This window comes from Macaca thibetana, chromosome 14, assembly GCF_024542745.1.
Source record: "Macaca thibetana thibetana isolate TM-01 chromosome 14, ASM2454274v1, whole genome shotgun sequence".
NCBI classification, from domain to species: Eukaryota; Metazoa; Chordata; class Mammalia; order Primates; family Cercopithecidae; genus Macaca; species Macaca thibetana.
Window position 1 is genome coordinate 85,395,320 of NC_065591.1, and position 22,749 is coordinate 85,418,068.

Consider the following 22,749-nt stretch of genomic DNA (forward strand, 5'->3'; position numbering starts at 1 on the left):
AAAACCCTGACACTGAAAAAAGAAGGTCTGTGTAGGAGCAAGACGGGAAGCCGAATGGACAGACCTGCCTTTGAGAGGCAAAGGACCCTTCGAACTCAACAAGAGGAGGGTAGGGAGATGGCACCGGGGGTGGGGGTGGCTCCGTACTGTGAGGTTGGGGGACTAAAGGCTTCTGTTTATTTTCAATGAAATCGGAGGTTTCAGCTTAAAGTCTGGGAAGTTGGGAGGCAGGCTCGGGGAAGAGAAATCAAGAAGTAATCACCTTTGGAGGGTGAAAAGGCCACCACAGAACACTGTCCATGCCTGCCTGCCTCCCTCTGGGCTGAGGACTGCCTCACCATGGCTCTGGGCCCAGGAGCTGCACTGGGCAGCCTCCTGGGCCAGGGCTGGCTCAATCACATCTGCCCCGAAATGTGGGCTTGCCTAGAGGAGAAGCTGGGCCAATTGGCCTCTACTTCAAGAATCTAAGAGACATGAAGGGACACTGAAGTTAGACAATCACACAGATGTAGTCACCAGGGAAGGCAGGCAGGAGAGAGGCCTGGGGGTGGAGGGAGCACTCCTGAGAGGCCACAAGAGAAGTCCAGTCCCCTGGGAGGCCAGCTCTACACAGGCTTCTGTCCTCAGGGTACTCCGATGTGTCTCTGTATGTGATGAACACCTCTTTCAACTTTGACTGGCTCCAAGGGTCTCTGTCCATTACACTGGAAACAGCTCTGCCTAAAATGACTGCTCCAGTTTCACAATGAGGAATCCAAGGCCCTGCCACTGACACAAAAGAAAGGACTGGCAGAGTCAAAGGTCAAACCCACATCTGTGACTCTGAAGCCTGGACAGTCCCCACCTTCCTGGGTGCACCGCACTTGTCTTCCCGCCCTTCACCCACTTTGTGCCCCCATCATGGTTCAGCAGCCCCTTGCAGAGAGAAATAAATGAAGCTCACATCTCAGCCTGCTCAGCCTGGCTTCTGCCCAGCAAGCAGCTCAGGCAGGATGGAAGCTGCAACCTCCAGCTTCTCAAATGCCAGTGCCCCACGGCCTCTAGCTTCCCTAACCAGGGAAACGGAAACTTCACAAACGCCTGAGTTCTACTGATTCTAATGAAACTCCACCTGCTACACCCCTACCCCCCACCAGCACACACCCACGGCAACCGGTCGGTATGGGGACATTCCAAATGGTCCCCAGGATGTGTGGGCAGGAGACCAGAGGCAGAGAGGAGGAAAGCGGGGACGCATTCTTCAGCACAGAACTGTTTGTGATTTTTTTTCTGTGATTGTAACTTTCCCATCTTTTCCTACTTCTGTGTATGTAGATATGCATGTATGCACACATGCTAACTTCTTATATGCACTTTTCTCCGATTTGGAGATTATAATGTACACAGAGTGTTAGATCCTATTAGGGAAAGGTAGGAACACAGGTTCGAAATCAGGTTTGTGCCTTAGCTCTGCCTCATCGGGTTAAACGATCTTGGACAAGGTACTAAATCTCTCATGTCCCGACTCTCCTCCTCTGTAAAATGGGTGAGAAACCTGTTTTGTAGACGTCAAAAAATTAGAAATAATGTATTATCTGAAGTATGTAGTGGATGAACAGGCCATACCAGAGGCTCAATAAATGGTACAGGTCTGTCCCTTGGAGATGTACATGAATCTGGGAAACACCAGGGAATTCTACTTTTTTTTTTTTTTTTTTGCACCATAAAACCCATGGATGACAAAATTCCCCAGGTTTTCTCTTTTCCCTGAGTTGCCAATTAGCTGTTGGGCAGGTCTGTTTAAAGGTTTGATGGGAGAAGGCTGGTTCAGGCTCTCAGGGGAAGGTCTAGGACAAGGAAGATCACTTTCAACTCATCACCCCAGACCCGCTAACCCTGTGCGGCCAATGCAGCAGCCACCGGCCATGTGTTGAACATCAGCCATATGGCTGTGGTCCAAATTCAGCTGTGCTGTGGTATAAAATACACACAAGATTTTGAAGGCTTAGTACCAAAAGAAAGAATGCCAAATAGCTCATTAAAAGTTATTTATGCTGATTACATGTTGAAATAATGTTTTGAATATACTGGGTTAAATGAAATCTATTATTAAAATCGATTCCACCTGTTTTCTTTTTTCTGTTTTAATGTGGCTACTAGAAAAGTTTTAAATTCCATGAGTAGCTGGCATTATACTTTTACCGGACAGCTTGCCCCATGCAGTCAGGGGCTCACCCTGCCCTCCTGTAAGCCTTCCACATCATAGGCTCAGCCCACAAGGCTGAGAACTCCCTAAGCCTTCACAGCCCAGCCCCATTCACTCTTTCCAGCCTCACCACACCCAAATGACCCACTATTACCACCACACCTGAGCCTCCCTGTGGGCTCTCAGCTCCACGCCTTTGCTGATGGAACATCTCTGCTGGAATGCCCTTTTCCCTCGCACTGTCACCTGCCTGTGCAGTCTCTCATCTTTAGACAACCATCACACATGGCCTTCACCAGCTCCTCCACGCAGAAACAACAGCTTCCTCCTCGGTGCTATCTATCTCAGGACTTGGTTTATACCTTTACTGCAGCACTGACTGGCAGCTACTGCCTAGCTGGCTGGGCCTCTGACGTCTCCACTTCTTGGGGGACTGCAAATGTGCCTTGCTGGTAAGAATATTCTCCTGGGCTGGCATGATGCCTTTTATATAACAGGTGCTCAACAAACATCTGCTGGACTGAATATCAAAGCTGGAATATTTTAAGACAAGCAGTTCATCTTAGGCAACTAACCATTGAGTTAGAATAGAAAATTCTGTAATAATAAACTAGCTAGCTGCCATTTATAAATACTTATTTCATTCCCACCACAATCATACAAGATTGGTATTTTTACCCCCATTTAAATGATGAAACTGAGATTCAGTAAGTATGCTGTTACCCAACATCAAAGACTGCTGGGAACAAGCACAATCTCAACTCCACTATAAAACCTGCAATAAGTACTCGTTAAGTATTTAATGAATGACCTGCCGAATGAGGATTTGAACTCAGACCTGATTCCAAAGTCCACCCATTTGTGTGACCCCACAGTGCCTTCCAACGCCCCCACAAATAAGAACAGCAGTTACTGCTTCCTGATTGCTCAATACCTATCAAGCGACTGCACTAAAGTCCTCCACAAACACGCAAGCCTCACAGCAGACTTCATCCCCATTTTGCAGACAAGGGAACTGAGGCTTAGAGCAGGCCCTAGGGAGTTAGAAAGTCAATAGTGCAGCTGGGATTCCAATCAAGCTTTTTCTGGCTCAGAAACTATGTTCCTCCCACTCCACGCAGCTGCTTCTGCAGGGGACGCCAGGCTATCCCCTACAAGGCATGTGGACCAATGGGACACAGATCAAGAGTCCATGCCTGGTTCCTGCTTGTCAGCTCTGGAAGCTGAGGACACAGGGAGGGTTGTGAGAGGAACACAGGCCCTCCGGGTGTGTCTCATTTGGCAGCAGGTAAAGTCTGTTGCTTACAATCAGGCTAACCCTGATGCCTGGAAGGTGCCGCTACATGCCGGCTGGGCAGTCGTTCTGGGTTAAAAGATGCACCACATCGTGCTTGAGTTTTCAGTGTGGGCCAGGCTGCTCTAAAGCCCCCAGGGAAAAGTGCAACTCTCTCCACCCACCCCTACACTGCCCAGGGTCAACAGCATGGAGGGAGCCAAGGATGTCACAGGCTGTTGAAGGGGTGCCTGCCGAGAACAGCTTGACCAGATCTGGAGTCCATGCTAAGTCCCTGTACACAGCCAATTACATCCCACTGTACAACCCACGTGAGAACAGTAACCAGGCCCAGACATCCAACCACTAGACATTCTCAATGCTGTTCTCCTTTTCTAAAGTGTCAAAGCTCTCCTGTCTTCAGAAAAAACAGTTTAAGGTGCTCCCTAAGAAGTGGCTGCATGTTTCTCCCACTTCAAAATCAGGAACACAAATGAATAAACAACACAAGAAGGGGATAGATGGGGAAAGCGTCACCATCTCTTCCTGTAGCTGTGTCATTATTACGACATGAGGCATTAGAAGGGCCAAACTGCTCTATGCTTTATGCTATAAGCCCAGGGAAGCTGCCCTGGGTTCAGGGAGACATAAATTCTGCACTTGAGAGCAGCAGCTCTGCGGTTCATCAAGTGCGCTTGCTTCATTTTATGTCCCTGGTATTTAGCCATAATGGGCCTGTGATCACTTCACTCCAGGCAGCTGCAGAGTGGGGGCAGGGGACAGACAGGCTGCCAGGAGAATTGTGCAAGATGGGACTCCTGACACCCGCAAAGCACCTGCTGATAACATAAGTGTCTGCCCCAGGAACATATACATGAACCAATAATGACAGCCACACAGGTGCCAGCTCCACTGCTCCCTGCTGCTGACAGGCCACAGGGGTCAGGAAAGCTCTTGACCTGAAGGCCAGTGGGTGTATGAGGGGAGGAGGGACCACAACAGTTACAGACAGATAAAAGACACACACACACACTTCTCACACCAATGGCAGAAAAAAGAAGAAAATGTTATTTGGCAGCAGTGGCAGCAGCAGTGGCTACTCCCAAATAAAAATCCAGAAACACAAAAGAATCTCTGAGTGGGCTGCCGAATGACAGAGACATGAAAGCTAGCGTTCTCAATAAATTAGATAAGTCACATTTTTTTGGCACACTTGGATTAATAAAGTGCTTTTCTGTGCATTATTCATTTCATCCTCGAAGTAACTGTGTTATGTATTATTGTCCTTAGTTAACAAGAAAAAGCAGCACATGGTAAGTTAAGTGCATGTCAGGGTTTCAGTCCCATCCTGGCAATTCTAGGGTCTGTGATCCTGGGCAAGTAACTTAACTTCTTAAGACCCTCAATTACTATATTGTCAAACAAAGATAAAAGTACCTAGCATTCAAATATTTTTAAAGCATACCCTGTATGTCAGGGGACAATGTTGAGGATGCAGCTATGAACAAAACAAGCAAAAATGTTGCCTTCAGGTAATGAAGCTGTCTTCATTCACAGGGAATGTGGAGAGACGGACAACTAACAAATGGATAGAGCATGTGTCAGATGATGCTGTGTGCTGCTGGAGGCGCAGAGGCTGCAAATTTAGAGTAACTGAGCAGGGAAGGCTTCATGAGAAAGTGACACTGGACCAGAGACTTGAAGGGATCTGTGCAGATTCCTGGGAAGATCTTCCAGGCAGGGCAGGACCCATGCAGAGACCCTCAGGCGGAGCATCACTTGCACATCTGAGAAGCACACAGGGGCCACAAGTCCGGAGAAAGCAAAGAGAGAGCTGAGGGGTCAGAGAGGGAGCAGCAGAGGGCGAGATGGGGCCACAGGAGGGTGCTGCTTACATTTTAAAAGAACTCTGTGGACAACTGACTGCGGTCATGAAAGGGCTAAGGCAAGGAAATCAGTGAAGATGCTAATGAATTATTCAGGTAAAACCTGATGGTACAGGATAGGGGTAGATGGTACAGGATAGGGGTAGATGGTACAGGATAGGATGGTACAGGATAGAGGTAGATGTGGTGCAAAGTGGTCTGCACTTCGAAGGCAGAGCCACACAATTTACTGAGACTGGAAATGGAGTGTGAAAAAAAGCAAATAGACTGAAGGTTCTCGGGCCTGCGCAACTGGAAGAATGGAATTGCCACTGAGGGAGGTGGGAAGTTGCAAGTGGGTGTGAGGTGGGTGGGGAGAGCTGGAGTTTGACAATCTATCAGCCATCCCTAGTAGAGGCACGAAAAGGCAGCTGGAGGCATGGGCCTGCAGTGCAGGGAGAACGGGCTGGCCACAGGACCCTGGGAGCCGTGGGCGGAAGTGTGCGCAGAGTAGGGAACTGAGCCCTGGAGCAATCCAAAGTCTAGACCTTGGGGAAGTTGAAGAGGAAGCAGGAAAAGACTGAAAAGGGAGTGAAGAAGAAAACCAGGAAGAAGATGGTGGCTTACAAGGCAAATGAAGAAGGTATCCTGAGGAAGGGGGAGCTGATCATCTGGTCTGGCCACATGCAGGTCCTCCATGGCTTGCAGAGCAGTTTTGGTGAAGACGTCAGGGGCAAGATCGGAGTAAGTCTGAGGGAGGGTGGCAGCAGGCAGACGGAAGGCAGAGAGGGCAACTCTTCTCCAGACTGCAGTAAACAAGAGCACCAGGAAACTCGGAGGCAGTGCCGGCCCGAAATCCTAGTTCTGCTGCTTATCGGCCCTGCAACCTCAGACAGATTACCTAATCTTTCTGTGCCTCAGATTTCTCACCTGAAAAATGGGGCTAATCATTGCACATAGAAAACTGATATACAAGAATAGTGACTGGTACATAGTAGGTATAATATAAGCATTAGCTGTCATCATCATCATCATAAGGAATAATGACAAAATAATTATGCAGGAAAAATAATTTCTGGAAGAAGAGCATCCGCTTAGGAGGCAGGGAGAGGAGGGAGATGTTGGAAGTCTGAAGAGAAAGAAGCCACAAACAGCTGTCCCAGGAGGCAATGACTGAATGGGAGTGGCGTGCACCCACCACCGCCTCGAGGCCCACTGCAGTTGCGGGCCACACAGCTTGAAGCAGGCAAGTCAGGATGGCACCAACCGCGCAGGTGCAGGCACAGAAAAAGTAGGAGGTTCAATTTAACCAGGATGGGGTTTCATCAGGCCAGTACGACAAAGTAAGAGAAAGACAACGTGAAGATGACATGAGATTACAAAAGAAAAATCCCTGGCATAGGCCCTGAGCCTGAAATCCGACCATTGTTCAAAGAGCTTAAGTCTTGTGTCCAAGGAGCCCCCTCTCTCCACAGCTGTCCCTCACCTGTCCCCCCACACCCGTCTCCCCCTCCATCCCCTATGCAGAGAGTTCAGGACCAGAAAACAATGCTGGACTCTCAACTCTGCTCTTTCAACTAAGCCACATCCCTCCCTTTCCAGTTAGAGGTATTGTCACATCCTTCACACCAAGTTGTGATAAGGTGCCTCTCTTATTTGAGAGAATACTTTCAGGCTCGGGGCAGTCTAGAGACCAAAGCAGCCCATGTAAGTGCAGGTTTGTCCTCAAAAGCTCCTTCCCAGAGCCAGCAGCAAAGTAGGCTCCTCCTGCCTTGAGGAAAGGCTGCCTTTTAAGGACAGGCCCTAAGATTGCATGAAATCCTCTAGGTGCTCACAACCAACTCCTCTCACTGAAGGTGGAGTAAGGAAAAATGAGGCAGCAGAGCTTTTGAACAGATCTTGTTATTTAACCCTGGCCAGCCAGGACATGCCCTTCTTTACAGAGGAATCAGAGTTAAATTAATAGCCACCAGCAACCTGAAACACAGCAACTATGTCTTTAACTAGTTGACATGAAGCCAGGTCAACCATTAAAAGGACAAAGATGATAACTAAATAAAAATGAAGCAACTTGAAATTCCTGTAAGAGGGTCCAAAACAATGGCTTTTGAAATGCTTATCATGTGCAGAAAGAATACAACAGCAGCACATGCAACACGAACTGAAATCAGAGTTTTAGAAAATATGTATGTTTATATAGTCTGATACTTCATTTCATTTAAAAAAATGCTGGTTGCGATCCACAAAAGAGATTTCGCCATCAATCAATGAGTTGAGACCTGCAGCTGAAGTCCACTGGACTAAGTCGACCTGCCAGTCAAGGCTGCCTCTTGCAGACTTCATATATTTAATGGTTAAATCACAATGGTTAAGTGGCCAGGTGAGGTTGTGGAAACACTAGCTCCAGAGGTCTGTACATTAAAAGGGGATAAATTACAGGTTGAAGAAGGGCTACATTTAGCTGCGGCTCTAAAAGAACCTAAACCAATGTGTAGAAGTTACGGGGACCCAGATTGAACTGCCTTTGGGGCAGAAAATGCTCTGTCTCCTGGAGAAACCAAGCAGAGTCTGAAAGATGAATAGGATGCTGAAGAAGGGACTTCAGAAATCAGATCAAAGAGATAGACCCAAGAATTACTGAAATCTCTTTCCATTCTGACAGTCTTCTCTACCTTAATGAATAGGTGGTTATAAGAATGAAATGCAAGCAATCTGTGTGAAAATGCTCAGACAAGTTACAAGCTCCTCTATATACCATCATTCTTTGGCAGTTCTTTATCCAAATCTGTAGGTTCCCTCGACTTCATTTGCTATTCAATTAGGTACTTTAAAACAGCAGGTACTAAAAGTAAGCATGGCTAATTCATCACTTCCTTAATGGCAGCTCAACTCCAAGGCAAGGCTGGGGAAGAATTCTTGAGAAAGCATGCAAGCCATCCAGTGGTGTGCACTAGGTTTTGTTAAGGCAGTGCTTCTCCTAACTTGCCCATCTGAAATATGCAGAAGGAAATGAATGCCCATCCCTGGAGGCCATGTCTAAGGCATGGCCAGGGTAAGAATAAAATTTCATTTGGCTCTTCCGTTATCTTAAAACGTCAAGTGATCACATGTAACATCCCCTGATTGTTTACTTACGATGTGCACACACTGTGATAAAGCCTTCCGTGGCTCTCACTGATCCCTGACATCCCCATGCTGTTGGCTCTACTGCATCACAGGCTCCCACCTTAGAAGTGAGAAATGAGTTTTGAGACTATGTAACTTGCTCAGGACCACCAGGCAAGTAAGTGGTGAGACAGAGCCAAACCTAGGCAGTCTGGTTCCACAGCCTGCTCTTAACTACTAAGCAATATTGAATTCTCCTCTAACAAATATCAGCATTTGTTGTAAAATTTTAAAATGTTATTTCTCCCAAATCTTTGGGTTAAATGTGACCCTTGAGGAAGATGACCACATTGACCCTGATCCTTGGCCCCCATGCTGGCACGCCGGTGCACTGGAACTAGAGAAACACAACTTCGCCAGAACTTGCCAGACTGTCCCCATGTTTTTGTGGCCAGGTGTGGGCTAACAGTCCCCTCTCTCCTGGACACGTAACACAGCCCTCATGTTCTTTTAGGCATGAACTTCATCAACAACCAAGATGCCACAAGCACCAGCTGTTTATAACATCTTTAAAATGAAAAATTCACCTCTCAGCTAAATTACAGTAAGTTAATTACAGAGCCTGGCTGATGGCAGACAAACGGAAAGAGTGAGGGGACTAACTGAATTTATCAAACAGGAACAACAACAGCACACACCAAAGGTTGTGCATCCGGGCCTTCCCCCAATAAAGAAGCTGGGGACTAGCCCCAGAGACAGGCGAGTAAGCTCCAGCATCCATTCACTTATCCAGCTAATAGTTGCTGAGCACCAGTGTTGGCGACTAACCATGCACAGATTCATTCACTCACTCACCAATTCATTCTTTCAAATACTTCCTGAGCACCTACCACATGCCACATGCTGATTAACTGTTGTGAATACACAAACTGATTGACTGACCGGTCCATATGATCATTCACTGATTCATCAAATACAAGGCAGACTCGATGTGCTAGGTAATGTCCTGGTAACAGGACAGAATAATGAAAACAGAGTTCCTGGTCTCATGGAACTCACATTCCAACTGATGGAGATAAAAAATAAACAAAAAAAAGTGTAATATGTCAAGGAACAAAGTGCTATGAAGCAAGACAAAAGAGTGTAAGGTGATCGGGTGGGGGATGTGATTTAACAGAGAGAGCATCACGAGGGACTGCCTCTGACTGGAGAGCAGAGGCCTGCAGGAAAGGCTGGAGCAAGCCCCAAGGAGACCTCAAAGAAGAGCGTGCCAGAGAAGGGCATGGAGGGCAAAGGCCACAAGGCAGGAGCAGCATGAAGGTTTTAAGGGGTAGTAAGAGGCCAGGGTGACCAGAGCAGAGAGGGTTGATGTATGGTGAGCAAGGGGACTAGCCGAGCAGCTGAGACGGCCAGTCCAAAAGGGATTCTGCAAACACACTGTGCACATCTCAATGCTTACCGTGTGTGCTTCATTGCAGACCTTTGATTCCTGACAAAATTCAAATATTTTGCAAAAGAAAGGCAGTAAGCTAAGCTGCTATCAAATACTTACATAGCGGTGTGTCAAAGTTCTCCAGGGTCTCCTAAGAGTCTATTTTAGGGTAGGAGAAAGGGAATCACCCCATTAGAAAATGAACTTGAGCTGCTGAAGTTGCATTTGTCACTAACAAAGTGATAAATATTTGATCTTTAACTTAAATGTACTCCTTTTTGCTGAACCTTAAGCTGATTTACCAGTCAATGAGAATGGTTTTGGCAAATGGCACAGAAAAAGAAGGCTTCTGAGCACTGAAGACAAGGTTTATTGATCTTGCCATTGGCCCAACTGCAGAATGCACAGAAGCCTCCAGGTCAGCAAGGGTCAGACCAGCTCCAGCCTTAGGGCCACTCAGGCCACCGTGGGGCCACTGTTAACTAAGGCAAGCCTGGGCACCAGAACAGAGGAGAGCACTCCTGGTCACCTTCTACTCCATCTTCCCCTTGCTGCCCCCACCCGCTCCTGGTTAATAGCTTACTAAGGGCTGCTCATTCCCTTCTGTGTTGACTCTAGAATCCGTATCCCAACCCATCCCCAAATAAAATAGAAGCTGCAGACACTGCATGCATACCCATGCCTGTATGTTCTCCCTGCCATCACTGAGTCCTCAGCAACTCTACCCAGATGCCTCCCTGCCTCCAGCCTCCCGGTAACTCAATTTCCAGGGAATGATTTCACAGAAACCCATGTCTGATCTCAGTCCTCTAACTAGAATGTGTTCATGGGTTCCCCACTGACAACAAAACAGGGTACAGATAGGACCTGGCTTTCAACGCCTCTGTGCCGAGCCCAACCCTGACCTCTGACGACACGTCACGCATGGCTGTTCTGTCTGCACACAGTGGGAGAACAAGCCGCACTCTTGCCCACTCCCAAGCCTCCTCATCTTGGCCTGCTTTATATACTTGCTGGATGATACAAGACTGTCCCTCTCACCAATGCTGCCCAAGCCAGAAGTTTGGGGATCTCCTAGACACCACTCCTCTCTGTCATTCCCTACATCAGACTGTTCTCCCTTATCCTAAACATCTCTCAAACATGCCCCTCTCTCCTTCCCCACAGCCCTCGTCTTTGTTGTTGAGGAAATTGTGATAGCCTCCTCCACCGTTTCTCTGCCTTCACCTTACTGCTTTCTCAAGCCTTAAGTAATGCAAACACTCCTGAGTCCTTTCAGAACCACTGCCCATGGAGGCAGGGCAAGGGATGCCACCCTTGCTCATCCCACATATTTTCCCCTTAGCAGCAAAAAATAACATGGTAATAACACTGAAGAATCATCAGAGAAGCAAATGTGGGAGACAGAAATATCTTTTGCAAAGGGATACAGATGATGCATCTAAACCTCATACCTGTTTTAAAGTCTAGTTATCATAAACTTTGAAGCCAAAACATGTTCCTAGCATAAATATGCATCGCTTCATAGTGCAGGGTTAACAACCAACCAAATCATGTTAACCAAATAATGAGAAAGCCAAGTTAACAGTATAATTAGACCTCTAGATTCCCAGCAACTTTTCAGTTGCTGTCACAAATTCAAGACCTCACTGACGCTGCACTGTCAGAGTGCCATTTCCAAAACCAGCAGGAATCCAACTGCCTGTGTCCGTACTCAGCAGGCACCTGGAATGCCCCACTGCTGAGCATGGCAACTCAGGGCAGTACAATCATCCAGAAACTCCAGCAGGGCACTAAACACCAATCACACGTCAGTCACTTAGCAACATCCAGCCTACGGTCACACCTAAAACGTGCAAGTCTGTGGAATTTTAAGTTTCACACCCATTAGAACTAATAAAAGGAGTTGCATATCTGAATCAGATCACTGACTTTCAGGAGAAGTCTTAGTACAGACCATGCCTACAGAATCCCTATTGCAAAAAACAAACCCGATCCAGTAACTCCCTAATATTTAATTCTACAGTGGCATTCCACTGCCTTTAGAACAAAATCCAAATCCCTTGCTTAACCTGGTCCCCAAGGAAGGACCTGCATGATCTGGCTCCTGCCCACCTTTTGCGCTCAACTCCCACCCCACCATGCCCTCCACTGCAGCAGCGACCCTCCTCGGGGTTCTCTGGCATGCCACGCTCTAGCTGACCTCCCAGGCCTTTCTCCATGCAGCTGTCTGAAATGCCCTTTGCACCCCTGTTCTCCCAAGCCTTCCTTCTGCTTGGCAAAAAAGTAATAAGCACTTGGTACTTGGCATCTCTTTCAAGACCCATCTCAAGGGTCACATGACTTTCCACTCCCCAGGGTGAGTGAGGGGCCATCTCTGTGTTCCCATGACTCTGGGTAATAAACTCTATCACAACGCTCATGACACTATTAAAATCACCTTTGCTAGTACTCCCATTACAATCTTTGCTGTAACTCATCAGGGGGACCCACCAAACTCATATCTTAAAACATTTCAATTTCGAGATCATAGAAAAGTTGTCTTGAGGCCACAGTGTACCAAACATCCAGCTGGAATGTCAGTATTAACATTAATTACCTTGGGGAAGGCCTGAGAATGGAGAGTATCATGCCTAAGATGAAATTCAGGTACGTGCTTTACAGATGTGTGCATGGCTGCACACGCACACACACACACAGGAGTAAAGCTCAAGACTAAGGAAAACAAATCGGCTTCAAGATAGGAGAAACATATTTAAAAAGGAAAGCTGTATGCTAATATTTAGCTTTCTTTTTCCCTTGTATACTAGAATGCCAGTCTTTTCTTGTACCAACCTAGAACCAAGTTTCATTCAAGATTTCCTGAGCTAAAATGCTGCTGCACATTTTTATGTCAAAATATGTGCGTGGAGGGTGGGGAGGTTGCTTGGGGAGTAGCAAGGAGTATTGCAATTTCAGTTGATTACTTATTGGCTATTAACTTATTAAGGTTCCAAATGAAATAGTGGTCCACCTCTGTGTTCTAGGAATTGTTATTCTGGTGTCTGGAGGAACAAATCACCCCTTGTTCCATTTCCCAGAACACAATATTCATTCTAAGTACACCTTTGAGAGCTTGAGATATTTTATTGCGTCTGGAAAATTGAAGTCACTGCAATCTTCCAAGGAAGCCAAGAGTGAAGCGGAGAGTGTCTCACAAGCTATAACAACGTGGTGCCAACAATGCTGTGCCTCTGAAGCCAGGCATGGGGCCCAGACAGTGCAGTCCTCTCCACGAGCTGCACTGGGCTTATGTGTTTCATCAAGTGCAGGATGAGGTCACCAACAGGTTTCAAGCAAGGTAGTGAAATGATTTGACAAGAATTTTTAAAGATTGCATTGGGTCCAAAGTGATGACAGGAACAGAAGAAAAAGAGAAGCAGGCAGGGCAGCCAGTTAAAAGGCTTTGGCAGTCACCTGGCAAAGGATGATGTTGGCTTGGACTTGGGGGTGGATACAGGAAGGCCATGGATGAACTCAATATCCACTTTAGGAGAGGCAGCATTAGGACTTGGTGATTTGGAGGAAGAAAAAGACGAGTATTAACAGATGAACTCCCAGTTTCTGGCTTGACAAAGTGAGTTAACAACTATGCACCTTAATAAGATGAGGGAAGGGAGGAGGCCTAGAAAGGGACTATAGTAGAAGCAGACCAAGAGTTAAAATCTGGACACAGTAAGCTTGAGGTGCCCATGAGATATCAAGTTTGCTAACTGTGAAAAGGGTGTAAGAATGCTACAGAACACAGAGGAGTCCTCGGGCCAGCCTCAGAGGTGACCCTTGTCCATCCTCTCATGGTGCTCGGAGGTCCTGCCACTGTGCCAATTCAAGGTGGGCGCAACCACTAAGGAGCACCTGGGACCCCACCTGGGACCCCATAGAGGCTACCCCATGTGGGTAGCTCTATGAGGATCCTTACTAATGAAGATCCAGCTTTGGGGTTAAGAAAACAATAACTTTAACAGTAAAATGGTGCTTGCATCATGCCACAACTGTAAGTAAAATGTGAAGCCTGATGTTTCCTTTGATTACAAGCATCACAATAGGCTTGCAGATTTCTCGATATTGATGTTTCGGATTCCCAGTAAAAGGGTGTTGGTATCTGGTCTTGGGCCCCAGTGCTTACACTATGGGGAGCACCAACCTGTTTGGGGGATTCCAGGTTACAGTTTCCCATAGGAAAATGTTAATCTAAAAGAGTATCAGAGGAAGGTCTCAAAATAAAAAGACGAGAGACAGTGGCCTGTTTTAGGAAAAGAGCAATTCACTGAAATCATATCCTGCTCTTAAGTTAATAGCTTCCCTTCTAGAATAGAAGCTGGTTTTTTATTATGATGGTTCTATTTTCCCATTTCCCCATCAAAGGACAAATCAAAAAGTCACTTGACAATCCGCTCTTTCATTAAAAGTTGAGCCATTTTTAAAAAATCACAGTTAACTAAACAATTCCACATGGCAATAAAGCACTGTGCTCTGCTGCCTTGATTGATGGAAACCATTTGCAATTATTTAAAAGAGAAGAAAGGGAAAGAACATCATCAGATACAGCTGAATTAAGCTGATCAAACCTGTTAGTGTCTTCCAGTTTACTCAGAGTAAGACAATACAGCATTCATGTAAACTAATTAAATTTCTTGTATTTAAATTAGCCTTAACAGAAACAAAACTTTCAAGACTGACTGGAAGGTTTCAGGAGGAACATACCTGCTTTTTCAAGAGAGCTGCCTGGCTGAGGGTGGAGGGAGCACCAGGGTCAGACTCTCAACAGAAGGTCAAGACTCCCCTCCCTCAAAGAACACTGAGGGTGGGGAAGAGATGGTTTTGTGACACTATTAGTTTGCCATGGCTTCCAAAGGAGAGGGACCAAGATGAGATGGGGTGGGAAAAACTGAACCCCATTCACATCAGCTCATGACGTTATGCAAGACATCGAACTTCTGAGCTTATTTCCTGACTTTGAAAATGAGAGGTTCCCACTCGCCTCTGCCTGCTTCCCAGGACTGGCAGGAAAAGCAAATCTGCCGATGTGTGTCAAAGCACCTTGCAAAAGAGAAAGCACTCTACCAATGTGAGAGACAATTGCTGGTTACTGTTACAGGCAGAAAGGGCTGAGTCAAGTCTTCCAAGATGATGGTGACCAACTACACTGATTTTTTTTTTTTGAGAACTGTCAATTGATTATTTATTTTGTATAAAAGTTACATTGAAAGAAGAGGTTGAAAAGTCAAGTATACGTGATTTTCACACACTCGCGAAGTCTCACAGGATTCAACCGCTTGGATAATTTTTTTATTGATAACAGGATATACATATTAAAAGCCTCACACTGAAGCCCAATACACATGTCCAACCCAGACAACAATGTGCAAATGAATACGCAAAACAATCTCTGGAAATTTGTGTCTCTGGGAACACCCACGATCTATGCTTTATCTCTCTGGCTATGATGCATAAACTCATAAAATTAACAAGAAACTTTTCTGGGATCTTTAGCTGTTACAGTAAACAGTGTGAGAAAAGGAACCTGCTGACTTGTTCATTTAAAAGACAAAGGCTGGGGGCAGGGAGGTGGATTAAGACACAAAGTCACTGAGTGAAGCAGTCGAGAGCATGGCACAGATGGAGAAGGTGATCCACTGGTGCAGCAGACAGGAGGGGCCACAACCACAGCGAGACCTAAACCCCACCACACGCAACACCCACTCACACCCGCCACAAGGGGTGGAAGCGGGCTGGGGAGCTGTGCTCCAGGGACCACTGGCATCCAGCTCTGCCTGTCACCTTCCTCTCCACTTCTGGATTCCTGCTCTTAACATCGGCCCAAAATCGAATGTGAAAAAAAAGAATCAGATACCAAAGCTTTGCTATTAGCTTCATTTCATCAATAGCCAAAGGACACCTGGAGAAGATCAGGAATTTCGGATGAATGCTCAAAGATCATAATGTATTTAAGAATGATTTCTAGTACAGGCCCAGTAAGGGAGGCGTGGTGGGGGTATGATGTGGGTCCACACAGGAGCAGGCCTCTTGTGGGGAGGCTCCTACATTAGTCATTCGAGAAACATTTATGGAGTACCGACTGTGTCCCAGGCACAATTCAGATGCGCCCTCGAGGAGCTTACTGGGGAAAACACAAAAACAGGCAACGAGAATAAAGTGTGGAGGTAAGTACTATGATGGGGGGTGTGTCACGGACCTCTACCTGACCGGCCAAGAGAGGAAGGGTGAAACCATCAGGAGAAGGGCAAACGAGAACACAAACGTCACAGGAAGGTGAAAGTGTTGTGGGGGTTCAACAGCAGGAGAAATCACCCCCAGCCTGGAGGAGATCTTCCACAAAGGACAAAGGTGGCATTTGATAAAGATCTTGAGGGATGAAGAGGAACTTGGCCAGGCAGAGAGAAGGGGTAAAATATTACACACAAAACTGGGCATATGGGAAGAACGACAGGGACAGTAACCTCTCCCCAGACAATGAGTTTCCCTTATAAGAGAATGTTTACCTTTTCTTCAACTTCAAGAATCGTTGATTGAATAATTTCAGCAAACTGATTTTCCGTACAGGTGACTTGAGTTATTCCTGTTGAGATATTAGAAGAAAAGATATCATAGGTGCTGGGAAGGTATCCCTCCACAGACTCCTTTTTGGGACTCCCCAGCCCCTCAGCCCATGCTGAAAGGGCAGTCACACGGTCCCCCTCTCCCAACTGGCTTAGGGATAGACACTTATCACCGTCCTGCTCCAGAAGGGGACAGAGACAGATACACTGGCACACGCGTGCATGTGTGTGACGGGCAGGAGCACGCAGCCCCTGCGTGGAGTTAGAGGGGCCTTCCCACTCCAGCAGGCAGTCAAGCTTTGCTCCTTGTATTCCTGGGATTACTACAACAAACTCACTGCTAACTTAAGCTGCCATGAGAGCATGGCTATTCCCTGCAATCAAAAACCACTGATTTAAAAACGAGGGATACAGGTTTGGGACTAGAAAAAGAAACGAAAGTGGAAGGTGAAGGAACAGAGGCTTTTAAACCAAAGCCTTGGGAAAAATAAAAGATGATGAGAAAGTGACCCAGGCATCTGAACTACTGTCCCATAACATCAGAGAGGAAAGGAAGAGATGTGTGAGAGCCACAAAGGACAGCCAACAAATTAACTCAAAACCTCAGTGGCATTAAATATTAAGTTGGAAGCCCAGATACTGGGGGAAAGGGGCTTTTAATATGGGTATTACTCATAAAGCAAAATAAATAAGAGTTTCGTTGAAAATAAAAAGGTGGGAGGCTCCAAAAAGTGTCCATAACAAGCAAAACATAATTGAGTAATGGTACAATGCCTATCATTACTAATATATGTAAAGATAAATCTTGGTTTACTGTGATTTTGTTTTGTTTAAAAAAAAAAAAGACATTTCATTTCAAGGTGTGGTGGGTCAGCAATCAGTGCTGAGTTCAGCGGGGCTTTTTCTTCTGGTCTTGCCTGGCTTATGCATGTGGCTATGGGCATCTGGTTGCTCCACTGGGCCAGGTGGTCTCACATGACTTTGTTCATGTTAGTGGTTGGTACTGGCTGCTGTGCTGCCTTTATATTCTCTTGCAGTAAATGTAAACAGTTGTTGTTTTTTTTTTATCCCCCCAAGAGCTTCACAGATGGATGCCCAACCTCTATCCTCGCCATATTTTTCCATTAGTTCCTGAGCTGGGCAATCACGAACTTAACCTACTGTGGGGACTTAAGAACCTAACATCTTGTACTCTCTTCTACCAGGGAGCACTGATTTTGGTGAAGTCCAGAGATTAAGGTAGGTAAAAGGGAGGGATGGGATGCAGAACTGGAAAGGGGAAGGGAGTTGGTTATTCAGGAGTCATGAATGCCAAGTAAAGGAGTTTGGACTTTATCAAAGCAGCATGTAGTCTAGTCCCCATTCCCTAAGAGATAATTACCATTCTGAAAATATGGAAAGTTCAAATTGGGCTCCAGAGGAAAAATATGACCTGAGCCAGAGGGTCTATAAAGACTGAAGCAGTCATCAGGAAATTAAGTCATTAGAAAGCCATGACCTCTACCCTTGATGGGGTTCTTTGCCTGCTGCTGTTGGCTCAGTAGCTGCAGCAAAGGCTCTACTATTTTGCCCCAGTTTCTAGGCCTTCTGAGCAGCTTGTTGCTCCAGAGGCTCACTGAAGCATCAGCTTTCACCAAACAGGGTACAGAACAGCGACAGGGACACCAGCTGGCCTCCAAAGGGCAACTCTGCTATCTGCTCTCCCCAGATCTGGCCCTGTCTAAATATTCCAAGGAGCAGAGGCACCTGCTGCGTGTCCCAGACCTACAGTACTTCCTCTCACTGGGCCTCAGTTTCTTCATTCATAAAATGATGGAGACTAGATCAGTGGTACTCAACAGGGGTTCTGCAAACCAGTGCCAACTCTGCTGCTGGGTCAGGACCAGATAAATACAAAAATTGGGAGTAAGTGCTCAGAAGCTTTTCTAGCAATATGATATTGCTACAGAGCCAAGCACATAAACAGTGGAACTGTCCTGGACAGGGCACAGACTAGTATACGAGTTTCCTGAGGCTGCCATAATTATCACTGGATGGCTTAAAACAAGAAATGTATTAGTTCTGAAGGTCAGAAGTCTGAAATGAAGGAATAGGCAATGCCATGCTCCCTCTGGAAGCTGTAGGGGAGAACTCGTTCTTCACTGCTTCCAGCTTCTGGTGGCTTCGCATTCCCTGGCTTGTGGCCACATCATTCCGACCTCTGCCTCCATCTTGACAGATGCCTTCTCCTCTTGGCACACTGCCTTCTCTTCTGTGTCAAATCTCCCTCTGCTTCTCTCTTATAAGAATATCTGTGACAGCACTTAGGGCCTACAAAATAATCCAGGATGATCTCATCTCAAGATCCTTACTTAGTCATATCTGCAAAGCCCCCTTTTCCAATTAACATTTATAGGTTCCAGGGATGTTCTAATCTAAGCACATCTTTGGGGCCACCATTTAGCCAACTACAGCTGGTTTGGGTATTGTTGAATTTGTGCATGACCTGCTGCACATGGTGCATACTGTACATTTCCACTGGGGAAACACAGCCCACCCTGTGTTTCTAAATAGCCTGAACAGCAGTGGACCAGATGACCTCAACTGAAGCAGGTTCCCTTGAGCACACACACTCGGAACCCCTGCTATGCCTCTCTACAGCCCAGAGGCCTGGGCTGCACAGGACCAGACTGCAATGGGCAGCATCAAGAAAGGAGAGCAGGCTAGCAGGTGACCTATGGGGTTAAGTGCAGATGCAGACTGTTCCCTTAGCCTTTCCCAGGGCTGATCTCCCAGATAATCTGGCAGACAATGCAGGAGCTTCCCCTTCCCCACCCCATACTCCTGTCCCTCACATGGCCTTAGTTGCAAAGCGATTACATTAATCTGTTTTCTGTTCAAATGTACCTTCCTCATCCCATCAAATGCTCAGTTTTAAATGTCCACATTTGAGAATAGAAGCAAAACTATGCTACTGAAGTCCCTGTAAACCTAGCATTACCCTGCTAGTAACAACCTTTCCCCCAACAGCCCTCCCACTAACTTCAAAAACACCCAGCAAGTTTCCAGGCTTCATAACAGAATGGAGAAGGCACTTGGGTGACTTCACAAAGCAAGGATGTCATTTTGTGTTAGAGGTTGTCTTGCATGGTCAGAATACTCCTCACTGAATGAACCACAACGTGTAGGGGCCCTATGCTGTTACACTTCAGCCTTAAAGGGCTGACTATGCCAAAGGACCTCAGAGTATTGAAAATGGTAACATGCGGTAACAGGTATGGCTATGATAAAACAGGTACTCTCATCATTCAACTTTCTGGAAAGCAATTTAACAAATTCTCATTAAGCGGCTTAAAACTGTACACATCCTTTGACATTGTAATTCCATTTTCAGAACTCTACACTAAGGAATAAAGTGGAACAAAACTTAATGCTACATGGCAACATCATACCTGAGATAAAAAATGAAAAAGAAACTTTTCCAACAAAAGGATATAATTAGACAAATTATGGTAGATTCATTTAAAAACTCTTATGCAGCCATTAAAAATGGCATCTGACAAAGAATTGTTAATAAAAATAACAACTACAATAATAACAGCTACTCCTTACACAGGCCAGTCACTAATCTGAGCTTTTTAGGTGTTCTGTACATATTAATCTTTGTATTTTGTATACCAACTCAAGGAGGTAAGTATTATTATTCCCATTTTACAGATCAGAAACAGAGGTATCGAGAGTTAAGGCACTTGCTCAAGGTTATTCTGCTAGTAAGGCACTAGGATTAGATCCCATAGAGTCTGGCTCCAGAGTCCATTGTCTAGAACCCCGTAGAAGGCTGAATAATGGCCCCAGAGAGGTCAGATCCTGTATCAGTCCATTTTCACACTGCTGATAAAGACACACCCGAGACTGGGTAATTTATAAAGAAAAAGAGGTTTAATGGACTCACAGTTCCATTGTGAGGCCTCCCCAACCACAATGGCGTGGAAGGCAAAAGGCACGTCTTATATGGTGGCAGACAAGAGATGATGAGAACCAAGCAAAAGCGGTTTCCCCTTATAAAACTATCAGATCTTGTAAGACTTATTCATTACCACAAGAACAGTATGGGGAAAACTGCCCCCATGATTCAATTATCTCCCACCAGTTCCCTCCCACAACACGTGGGAATTATGGGAGCTACAATTCAAGATGAGATTTGGGTGGGGACACAGCCAAACCACATCAAGTCCCAACCCTGAAACCTGGAAATGTTATCTTATGTGGAAAAATGGTCTTTGTAGATGTGATTAAGTCAAGAATTGTGAGATAAAGCTGTATTCCTGATTATCTAGACTGGACCTAAATTCACATGTCCTTTAAGGCAGATTACACACACACAAACACACAGACGCACACTGTGAAAACTGACGCAGATATACAAATGACAAGACCACGTGCCAAGGAATGCTGGCAGCACCAGCGGCTGGGAGAGCAAGGAGTGGAACGGATTCTCCCCTAGAGTCTGTGCACATGAAGCACGGTTCTGCCGATACCTTGATTTCAGACTTCTGGCCTCCAAAACTATGAGAATAAATTTGTTATTTTAAGCCACCCCGTTTGTGGAAATGTATTACAGCAGCAACAGGAAACTAATACAAGTCCATGTTGCTCTCAACACAAGAAAAAGTATTCATATATTAAATAGAATAAGAAGAAACAAAATTTATACACAATGATCCTAATTATGCATATAAAAATACATGCAAATACAACAAAATGTTTACAGTGATTATCTCTGAAGAAGGATTATGGGTAATTTTCAGCATTATGCCTTCTGCTATTTACCCAAATTTCTACAATTAGTCTGAATTATTTTTACAAAGAAAAGAAAGTTATTTTTAAAGTAGGAATCCATGATATTTCTGCAACTCTAACTTAAAGAAGATTACAAATCAAGAGGTCCAGAACTCAGTGGGAATTTTCCTAATTCAATCTCAGAGCAACATTGACAAATTTAGTAACCTGGATACATGCCATTCTCTAAATGACTCCACTCAACCCTTGGTCTCTTGAAAACCTGTTGGTTTTCAGACTCTGGCAGGAACATGATGTGGCTGAAGAAGTTTCAGGCTTCTTTGAAGAGGATAACCTGACAAGGTAAATATTTTCCTGCTTATCTACCCATACAAGAGACGGAATGAGAGATTTTTATGCATTCCCAGAGCTCATCCAGCCCAAAGCCTGTGGCCACATGCCAAAACCAAAATCACCAGTTAATCAACATGTAAATGTTTGATTTCTCTGTAGGTGACTTCACAGAATGAAACATCAAATTAAACACTGACCTAATCTTCTTACAAAAGTCCTGACTCCAAGGCTATTCTGTCACAAAACCCTCCTGCTATCATCTGCCCAGGCAGCCACCAGACCACAGGCCAATTTTACTGTATCAACATCATGTCCTTTGATTAAATATATTCATACAAATAGTACATTAACATTTCCCCCAATGTATGGGCAGTACTGGATCAAAACACAAAGATGTGCTTTTCTGTTTTGCATGGTGGGGAAGAGAAGAGTCACTGGATCCCTCCAAAATGGGGCCAGGTCAGAGCAGGGGCACAGGAAATGCATGTTAAATGATTTTATTCAGTCCCCCTGTACAGCACAGTGAGTTAGGGCAGTGGGTGAGGAAACCACAGTGTAGGGTTTGTCCTTCAGTCCAGGTTTTTCTAAGTATGTTTTTGCATTCTTCATGCAGTCTATCAATATGTAGAAGTACCTACTAAACATGAAGCACTAAGAGAAAGTTGTCTCACGCTGTAACAGATCATGTCTTCAACATGCTACACTCTCAGATGATGCAGCTGGGCAAATGGACATCTTTACTGATCTTCAGCAGTCTGGATCACAGAGCTGCCAGCACTGGCAAAATGTTGAGAGGAAGACCTAAACAGGCCTGGCAGAGCTTTGAAAGTGAGCAAAACAAAAAACAAATGATTTAGCACTGTGTACCTTCCTGCACACCATTCACATAACAGTTCTAATTTCAGTAACTACTTCATTAATGTCTGTACCTCCCACTTAATCATCTATTCCATATAAACAGTATAATTAACACTTTCCCCAACTCTGGTTTTTTTTTTTCACTTGCTATTGTATTACCCAACCTAGCAGTGTCTAACTTTAAGAAGTACTCACTACATATCTGAGGTATAAATTAATGCAAGAATGAATATAGGTCATCAGTTTCCTCATCTGTAAAAATGAAAAGGCCATACTATGTGATTATTTCCCAAAGAAAATTCCAAGAAACCTAATTTTAT

General features: G+C 45.4%; 1 protein-coding gene and 1 long non-coding RNA gene across 3 annotated transcripts in view; one reads left to right on the forward strand and one right to left on the reverse strand.

The window, feature by feature from the left end:
- CEP295 (centrosomal protein 295) overlaps positions 1 to 22,749 on the forward strand; it is a 1,096,927-nt gene that overhangs the window by 841,885 nt on the left and 232,293 nt on the right. The gene's annotated exons all lie outside the window — the stretch shown is intronic.
- LOC126936307 (uncharacterized) overlaps positions 1 to 22,749 on the reverse strand; it is a 300,630-nt gene that overhangs the window by 234,822 nt on the left and 43,059 nt on the right. For both annotated transcript variants that reach the window (XR_007719423.1, XR_007719422.1), the window contains exon 2: positions 16,403 to 16,479. This is a non-coding gene — a long non-coding RNA (uncharacterized LOC126936307). The remainder of the gene's footprint in view (positions 1 to 16,402; positions 16,480 to 22,749) is intronic.